Here is a 10,587-nt window from a genome sequence, read left to right on the forward strand (position 1 = left end):
GTTACACCAGTCAGGTGAGACTGAAGTCTGTTACACCTCCTCTGTATGCAGGGCCGTGGTGAGACTGAAGTATATTACACCTCCTCTGTATACAGGACCATGGTGAGACTGAAGTCTATTACACCTCCTCTGTATACAGGACCATGGTGAGACTGAAGTCTGTTACACCTCCTCTGTATGCAGGGCCGTGGTGAGACTGAAGTCTATTACACCTCCTCTGTATACAGGACCATGGTGAGACTGAAGTCTATTACACCTCCTCTGTATACAGGACCGTGGTGAGACTGAAGTCTATTACACCTCCTCTGTATGCAGGGCCGTGGTGAGACTGAACTATATTACACCTCCTCTGTATACAGGACCATGGTGAGACTGAAGTCTATTACACCTCCTCTGTATACAGGACCATGGTGAGACTGAAGTCTGTTACACCTCCTCTGTATACAGGACCATGGTGAGACTGAAGTCTATTACACCTCCTCTGTATACAGGACCATGGTGAGACTGAAGTCTATTACACCTCCTCTGTATACAGGACCATGGTGAGACTGAAGTCTGTTACACCTCCTCTGTATACAGGACCATGGTGAGACTGAAGTCTATTACACCTCCTCTGTATACAGGACCGTGGTGAGACTGAAGTCTGTTACACCTCCTCTGTATACAGGACCATGGTGAGAATGAAGTCTATTACACTCTGTATACAGGACCGTGGTGAGACTGAAGTCTATTACACCTCCTCTGTATACAGGACCATGGTGAGACTGAAGTCTATTACACCTCCTCTGTATACAGGACCGTGGTGAGACTGAAGTCTGTTACACCTCCTCTGTATACAGGACCATGGTGAGACTGAAGTCTATTACACCTCCTCTGTATACAGGACCATGGTGAGACTGAAGTCTATTACACCTCCTCTGTATACAGGACCATGGTGCACGCTGGGGCCAGGGAGGGACTGGGTGGACAGCATTATATTCAAGAGATGTGATTTCTCCCACAGACCCTAAAGGGTGGTGTGTGTGTGTGTGTGTGTGTGTGTGTGTGTGAGAGTGAATCATAGCCTTGTTAACAAGGCCTTCCATATAAAACACAGCACAGATTCCTCTATTTTAAACAGCCAGACAGCCACCATCATTTTAGGGGGTGTTTCTAGACTCATTTTAGGGGGTGTTTCTAGACTCATTTTAGGGGTTTTTATAAAGAAAAGTGTGTTTTGGTTGTTTTTGTTCATAGTAGAAGAAAAGCCATTTTCATTCAGGGATAAAAGATGATACAACAGAAAGACAAAAGAACGTTTCTCTGTGGAACTAACATAATCTGTTTCATCCAGCGTTTCAGAGGAACATATGGGTGGATTCTGAGAGGACTGGGGACCCTTATATGAATCAGAGCTTCCTGCTCTCTAACAGACACACACAGGGCCCCTATCTTACAGTGTATAGACAACCACCTGTCCTACCCACCCCTAACACTCTTCCCCTCTCCGCACTCTTTCACATGGACTTGATTTAGAGAAGAAGGACAGGAAAGGGAGTTTGGTTCAACCACATGACCCAGGGACGACCCTTGGAGAGTTGAGTCAAGACACAGGAAGTGCATGTCTGTCAGCAAGGTGATCTATAATAGCATCCTAGCAGTAAAGGAAGGGGTCATGGATTCCCTTAACAGCCCCCTGGGCCTCTACCTCACCTCGGTATCTGTGTACCTCTGAACACGTTAGATACATGAAGGTATCAGCAGTAACCTCAGGTCAAGGCCATTTCCTCGGAAGGAAAACTCACTGTTAAAGGGAAACGTCAGCGACGTTTTATGTATCAGTTCATAAACAACGTGACATGGAATCGGTACATTAAAAATCTCCCAACTATTTTCAAACCTGTATGATGGAGTTGTCCATTTGTTTTTTATCCTGAAATGAATCTGGTGTACTTTCTTATTTTGGTTTTTAACGCAGGGCCGACAGACAAGTTGGTTACCTTCTCCCCTTTCCACTTGCCTCCTCCATTTCTGCGGTAATGCACAGTAGCAGGTCCACTTCCTGCTAACTAGGAGTTAACAGGCCTAACTAGGAGTTAACAGGCCTAACTAGGAGTTAACAGGCCTAACTAGAAGTTAACAGGCCTAACTAGGAGTTAACAGGCCTAACTAGAAGTTAACAGGCCTAACTAGGAGTTAACAGGCCTAACTAGGAGTTAACAGGCCTAACTAGGAGTTAACAGGCCTAACTAGAAGTTAACAGGCCTAACTAGGAGTTAACAGGCCTAACTAGGAGTTAACAGGCCTAACTAGGAGTTAACAGGCCTAACTAGGAGTTAACAGGCCTAACTAGAAGTTAACAGGCCTAACTAGGAGTTAACAGGCCTAACTAGGAGTTAACAGGCCTAACTAGGAGTTAACAGGCCTAACTAGGAGTTAACAGGCCTAACTAGAAGTTAACAGGCCTAACTAGGAGTTAACAGGCCTAACTAGGAGTTAACAGGCCTAACTAGAAGTTAACAGGCCTAACTAGGAGTTAACAGGCCTAACTAGGAGTTAACAGGCCTAACTAGGAGTTAACCTGTTAGGGCTAGGGGGCAGCATTGACACGGCTGGATAAAAAACATACCCGATTTAATCTGGTTACCACTCCTACCCAGTAACTAGAATATGCATATACTTATTACATATGGATAGAAAACACCCTAAATTTTCTAAAACTGTTTGAATGGTGTCTGTGAGTATAACAGAACTCAAATGGCAGGTCAAAACCTGAGAGATTCCTTTACAGGAAGTGGCCTGTCTGACCATTTGTTGAACTTCTTTTCCATCTCTATCATTTACTAAGGATCTCTGCTCTAACGTGACACTTCCCACATCGTCCATAGGCGCTCAGAGCCCGGGAAAAAACAGAATGTCGTCATTCCAGCCCCAGGCTGAAACACATTATCGCCTTTCTCAAGTGGCCGATCAAGAGACACTAGCTTATGCGCGTGACCCCGACCGCCCCCGCCTTTGGGATTTTTTCCTCTGTTTGCCGAAAAGGAGATTCCCTGTCGGAATATTATCGCTTTTCTACGAGAAAAATGTCGTAAAAATTGATTTTAAACAGCGGTTGACATGCTTCGAAGTATGGTAATGGAATACTTAGAATTTTATTGTCACGAATTGCGCCATGCGCGTGACACTTCTTTACTATTTCGGATAGTGTCTGGAACGCACAAACAAACGCCGCTATTCGGATATAACGATGGATTATTTTGGACCAAACCAACATTTGTTATTGAAGTAGCAGTCCTGGGTGTGTATTCTGACGAAGACAACAAAAGGTAATGAAAGTTTTATAATAGTAAATATGATTATGGTGAGTGCTAAACTTGCCGGGTGTCTAAATAGCGAGCCCGTGATGCCTGGGCTATGTACTTAGAATCTTGCAAAATGTGCTTTCACCAAAAAGCTATTTTAAAATCGGACATATCGAGTGCATAGAGGAGGTCCGTATCTATAATTCTTAAAATAATTGTTATGCTTTTTGTGAACGTTTATCGTGAGTAATTTAGTAAAATGTTAGCGAATTCCCCGGAAGTTTGCGGGGGGTATGCTAGTTCTGAACGTCACATGCTAATGTAAAAAGCTGGTTTTTGATATAAATATGAACTTGATTTAACAAAACATGCATGTATTGTATAACATAATGTCCTAGGGTTGTCATCTGATGAAGATCATCAAAGGTGAGTGCTGCATTTAGCTGTCTTCTGGGTTTTGGTGACATTATATGCTGGCTTGAAAAATGGGTGTCTGATTATTTCTGGCTTGGTACTCTGCTGACATAATCTAATGTTTTGCTTTCGTTGTAAAGCCTTTTTGAAATCGGACAGTGTGGTTAGATTAACGAGAGTCTTGTCTTTAAATGGCTGTAAAATAGTCATATGTTTGAGAAATTGAAGTAATAGGATTTTTAAGGTTTTGAAAATCGCGCCACAGGATAGCAGTGGCTGTTACGTAGGTGGGACGAATTCGTCCCGCCTAGCCTAGAGAGGTTCAGGCCTAACTAGAAGTTAACAGGCCTAACTAGGAGTTAACAGGCCTAACTAGGAGTTAACAGGCCTAACTAGGAGTTAACAGGCCTAACTAGGAGTTAACAGGCCTAACTAGAAGTTAACAGGCCTAACTAGGAGTTAACAGGCCTAACTAGGAGTTAACAGGCCTAACTAGGAGTTAACAGGCCTAACTAGGAGTTAACAAGGCTAACTAGGAGTTAACAGGCCTAACTAGGAGTTAACAGGCCTAACTAAAAGTTAACAGGCCTAACTAGGAGTTAACAGACCTAACTAGGAGTTAACAGGCCTAACTAGAAGTTAACAGGCCTAACTAGAAGTTAACAGGCCTAACTAGGAGTTAACAGACCTAACTAGGAGTTAACAGGCCTAACAAGAAGTTAACAGGCCTAACTAGAAGTTAACAGGCCTAACTAGGAGTTAACAGACCTAACAAGAAGCAGGGTCGTTGTGACAGAGGAAGAGGAGGTGGTTTCTCCACCTGGCTGAGCAGAGAGCAGGTTCTTCGTGACAGAGGAAGAGGGGTTTTATAGACCATAGCCCTGACATGTCCCTGGGAGAAATACAGAGCGCTGCTTCAACTCGCCAGGCCTCTAGTCAAACAGATGTTTCCATTCGTTAGTGCTTTAGTGTGGGGCCGAACCCTAGACTGTACTGTTGCCTGGCTCGTTTCAGACTGGTGACTGGACAGAGATAAAACCTAGTTGTTCCTAGAGGAGAAGCTCTTCTGCAGTACAGACAGAATAGCTGATACATGTTTAGCTTTAGTGGGCATCGTGAGAACAGCAAGTGGTCCTCTGTGTCCCTTCAGCAGACGGACAGACACACAGAGTCTCCCAGTTCAACACCTCCTTTACAGACGGACAGACACACAGAGCCTCCCAGTTCAACACCTCCTTTACAGACGGACAGACACACAGAGCCTCCCAGTTCAACACCTCCTTTACAGACGGACAGACACACAGAGCCTCCCAGTTCAACACCTCCTTTACAGACGGACAGACACACAGAGCCTCCCAGTTCAACACCTCCTTTACAGACGGACAGACACACAGAGCCTCCCAGTTCAACACCTCCTTTACAGACGGACAGACACACAGAGCCTCCCAGTTCAACACCTCCTTTACAGACGGACAAACACACAGAGCCTCCCAGTTCAACACCTCCTTTACAGACGGACAAACACACAGAGTCTCCCAGTTCAACACCTCCTTTACAGACGGACAGACACACAGAGCCTCCCAGTTCAACACCTCCTTTACAGACGGACAGACACACAGAGCCTCCCAGTTCAACACCTCCTTTACAGACGGACAGACACACAGAGTCTCCCAGTTCAACACCTCCTTTACAGACGGACTCTCCTCAATCTGCTCAGAGATATAAAGCACCATCATGTTGAATACAGACACACTGGAGACTGTCTGGAAACACAGAGGGTGGATTAAAGAGGACTCTGCCAGACTGAATGTCTAGACTTCCCATCTCTCTCACAGACACACTGGAGACTGTCTGGAAACACAGAGGGTGGATTAAAGAGGACTCTGCCAGACTGAATGTCTAGACTTCCCATCTCTCTCACAGACACACTGGAGACTGTCTGGAAACACAGAGGGTGGATTACAGAGGACTCTGCCAGACTGAATGTCTAGACTTCCCATCTCTCTCACAGACACACTGGAGACTGTCTGGAAACACAGAGGGTGGATTAAAGAGGACTCTGCCAGACTGAATGTCTAGACTTCCCATCTCTCTCACAGACACACTGGAGACTGTCTGGAAACACAGAGGGTGGATTAAAGAGGACTCTGCCAGACTGAATGTCTAGACTTCCCATCTCTCTCACAGACACACTGGAATAGAAAGGAGATAAAGTTACAGTCAACTCACTGTGATCTTCAAATGCCTCTATACTTTCTCTTCCACTATTATGATCCTGTCTAGACTAAACTCTGGAGATGATGGTCCTGTCTAGACTAAACTCTGGAGATTACGGTCCTGTCTAGACTAAACTCTGGAGATTATGATCCTGTCTAGACTAAACCCCAGAGATTACGGTCCTGTCTAGACTAAACTAAACTCTGGCTATTACGGTCCTGTCTAGACTAAACTCTGGAGATTATGATCCTGTCTAGACTAAACCCCCAGAGATTACGGTCCTGTCTAGACTAAACTAAACTCTGGAGATGACGGTCCTGTCTAGACTAAACTCTGGAGATTATGATCCTGTCTAGACTAAACTCTGGAGATTATGATCCTGTCTAGACTAAACTCTGGAGATTACGGTCCTGTCTAGACTATACTCTGGAGATTATGATCCTGTCTAGACTAAACTCTGGAGATTATGATCCTGTCTCGACTAAACTCTGGAAATTATGCTAACTTCCCTATACATTCTCATAAAAGAAAGACAACTATCCATATTTTAAACACTGCATTAATTTAGTAATCAGCCTAAATATGAGAAGTCATATAATGTGTAAGTTGCAACAGAAAGCCCTATTCCCTTACTGACTAAGCATGGTGTTCATACGTAGACACACAGTCAGAAGACGTGTTCTTGGTGTGTGATTAGGACCTGGATTAGCAGGTAGCGTTGTCCTGACCTCTCTAATGAAATTATCCACAGCTGCTTAACGGAGGAATCACTGGAACAGTCAGCAATTAGAGCTGGGCCGCATACACACACACACACACACCTTACACACACGCTCCAGCCCTGCCGCCACGTTACCAGTCTCATTCTCTGACTCAGCACCACTAAGAGACAAGCATCAGACTGTCTTTACAAAGGAAGGACCCTATTGCATCCACACACACACACACTCATACTCACTCACACCACACACACTCAGTGTTGTGACATTAACAACCTGCTTTTTAGAGTTTCCTGTTTTTGTCAGAGCTGATTTCCCAAACAAACTGACGACTTGTTGAGACACACTGGGAGCAACTGAGGTGAGACAGGCGCAGCACACACACACACACACACACACACACACACACACACACACACACACACACACACACACACACACACACACACACACACACACAGACACTTTCACAGGACATTCCCAAAGAGCTGTTCCAGAGGAAACTTGTCTCAGCATTAGGCATTCCCACCCCATCTGTGAGTTACATCTGAGGGAAACTCCAGGTAAAGTAACCCCCCCAAAGCCACATCACAGTGTGAGAGAGAGATTAGGGTCCTAGGTGTGAACAGAGTTTAACGTGATTAAAACAAGTACATCATGAGGAAAGGCCTAACAATCAGCATCGAGATGTTCAACACCTTATTACTAAACCTCACATCCTGAAACAGTCTCTTCCCCTTATTACTAAACCTCACATAGAGCATCCTGAAACAGTCTCTTCACCTTATTACTAAACCTTACATCCTGAAACAGTCTCTTCCCCTTATTACTAAACCTCACATCCTGAAACAGTCTCTTCACCTTATTACTAAACCTCACATAGAGCATCCTGAAACAGTCTCTTCACCTTATTACTAAACCTCACATAGAGCATCCTGAAACAGTCTCTTCCCCTTATTACTAAACCTCACATCCTGAAACAGTCTCTTCCCCTTATTACTAAACCTCACATAGAGCATCCTGAAACAGTCTCTTCCCCTTATTACTAAACCTTACATCCTGAAACAGTCTCTTCACCTTATTACTAAACCTCACATCCTGAAACAGTCTCTTCACCTTATTACTAAACCTTACATCCTGAAACAGTCTCTTCCCCTTATTACTAAACCTCACATAGAGCATCCTGAAACAGTCTCTTCACCTTATTACTAAACCTCACATCCTGAAACAGTCTCTTCCCCTTATTACTAAACCTCACATCCTGAAACAGTCTCTTCCCCTTATTACTAAACCTTACATCCTGAAACAGTCTCTTCACCTTATTACTAAACCTCACATAGAGCATCCTGAAACAGTCTCTTCCCCTTATTACTAAACCTCACATAGAGCATCCTGAAACAGTCTCTTCCCCTTATTACTAAACCTCACATAGAGCATCCTGAAACAGTCTCTTCACCTTATTACTAAACCTCACATAGAGCATCCTGAAACAGTCTCTTCACCTTATTACTAAACCTCACATAGAGCATCCTGAAACAGTCTCTTCCCCTTATTACTAAACCTCACATCCTGAAACAGTCTCTTCACCTTATTACTAAACCTTACATCCTGAAACAGTCTCTTCACCTTATTACTAAACCTCACATAGAGCATCCTGAAACAGTCTCTTCCCCTTATTACTAAACCTCACATAGAGCATCCTGAAACAGTCTCTTCCCCTTATTACTAAACCTCACATCCTGAAACAGTCTCTTCCCCTTATTACTAAACCTTACATCCTGAAACAGTCTCTTCCCCTTATTACTAAACCTTACATCCTGAAACAGTCTCTTCCCCTTATTACTAAACCTCACATAGAGCATCCTGAAACAGTCTCTTCCCCTTATTACTAAACCTCACATCCTGAAACAGTCTCTTCACCTTATTACTAAACCTTACATCCTGAAACAGTCTCTTCACCTTATTACTAAACCTCACATAGAGCATCCTGAAACAGTCTCTTCCCCTTATTACTAAACCTTACATCCTGAAACAGTCTCTTCCCCTTATTACTAAACCTTACATCCTGAAACAGTCTCTTCCCCTTATTACTAAACCTCACATAGAGCATCCTGAAACAGTCTCTTCACCTTATTACTAAACCTCACATAGAGCATCCTGAAACAGTCTCTTCCCCTTATTACTAAACCTCACATAGAGCATCCTGAAACAGTCTCTTCACCTTATTACTAAACCTCACATAGAGCATCCTGAAACAGTCTCTTCCCCTTATTACTAAACCTCACATAGAGCATCCTGAAACAGTCTCTTCACCTTATTACTAAACCTCACATCCTGAAACAGTCTCTTCCCCTTATTACTAAACCTCACATCCTGAAACAGCCTCTTCCCCTTATTACTAAACCTCACATAGAGCATCCTGAAACAGTCTCTTCACCTTATTACTAAACCTTACATCCTGAAACAGTCTCTTCCCCTTATTACTAAACCTCACATAGAGCATCCTGAAACAGTCTCTTCCCCTTATTACTAAACCTCACATAGAGCATCCTGAAACAGTCTCTTCACCTTATTACTAAACCTCACATAGAGCATCCTGAAACAGTCTCTTCCCCTTATTACTAAACCTCACATAGAGCATCCTGAAACAGTCTCTTCCCCTTATTACTAAACCTCACATAGAGCATCCTGAAACAGTCTCTTCCCCTTATTACTAAACCTCACATCCTGAAACAGTCTCTTCCCCTTATTACTAAACCTTACATCCTGAAACAGTCTCTTCCCCTTATTACTAAACCTCACATAGAGCATCCTGAAACAGTCTCTTCCCCTTATTACTAAACCTCACATCCTGAAACAGTCTCTTCCCCTTATTACTAAACCTCACATAGAGCATCCTGAAACAGTCTCTTCACCTTATTACTAAACCTCACATAGAGCATCCTGAAACAGTCTCTTCACCTTATTACTAAACCTCACATCCTGAAACAGTCTCTTCCCCTTATTACTAAACCTTACATCCTGAAACAGTCTCTTCCCCTTATTACTAAACCTCACATAGAGCATCCTGAAACAGTCTCTTCCCCTTATTACTAAACCTCACATCCTGAAACAGTCTCTTCCCCTTATTACTAAACCTCACATAGAGCATCCTGAAACAGTCTCTTCCCCTTATTACTAAACCTCACATAGAGCATCCTGAAACAGTCTCTTCCCCTTATTACTAAACCTCACATAGAGCATCCTGAAACAGTCTCTTCCCCTTATTACTAAACCTCACATAGAGCATCCTGAAACAGTCTCTTCCCCTTATTACTAAACCTCACATAGAGCATCCTGAAACAGTCTCTTCCCCTTATTACTAAACCTTACATCCTGAAACAGTCTCTTCCCCTTATTACTAAACCTCACATCCTGAAACAGTCTCTTCCCCTTATTACTAAACCTCACATAGAGCATCCTGAAACAGTCTCTTCACCTTATTACTAAACCTTACATCCTGAAACAGTCTCTTCACCTTATTACTAAACCTCACATCCTGAAACAGTCTCTTCCCCTTATTACTAAACCTCACATCCTGAAACAGTCTCTTCCCCTTATTACTAAACCTCACATAGAGCATCCTGAAACAGTCTCTTCACCTTATTACTAAACCTCACATCCTGAAACAGTCTCTTCACCTTATTACTAAACCTCACATAGAGCATCCTGAAACAGTCTCTTCCCCTTATTACTAAACCTCACATCCTGAAACAGTCTCTTCCCCTTATTACTAAACCTTACATCCTGAAACAGTCTCTTCCCCTTATTACTAAACCTTACATCCTGAAACAGTCTCTTCCCCTTATTACTAAACCTTACATCCTGAAACAGTCTCTTCCCCTTATTACTAAACCTCACATAGAGCATCCTGAAACAGTCTCTTCCCCTTATTACTAAACCTCACATAGAGC

General features: G+C 43.3%; 1 protein-coding gene across 3 annotated transcripts in view; it reads right to left on the reverse strand.

The window, feature by feature from the left end:
* LOC106597444 (threonylcarbamoyladenosine tRNA methylthiotransferase) overlaps window positions 1-10,587 on the reverse strand; it is an 811,125-nt gene that overhangs the window by 263,553 nt on the left and 536,985 nt on the right. The window lies entirely within an intron of this gene.

This window comes from Salmo salar, chromosome 02, assembly GCF_965601325.2.
Source record: "Salmo salar chromosome 02, fSalSal1, whole genome shotgun sequence".
Lineage (NCBI taxonomy): Eukaryota > Metazoa > Chordata > Actinopteri > Salmoniformes > Salmonidae > Salmo > Salmo salar.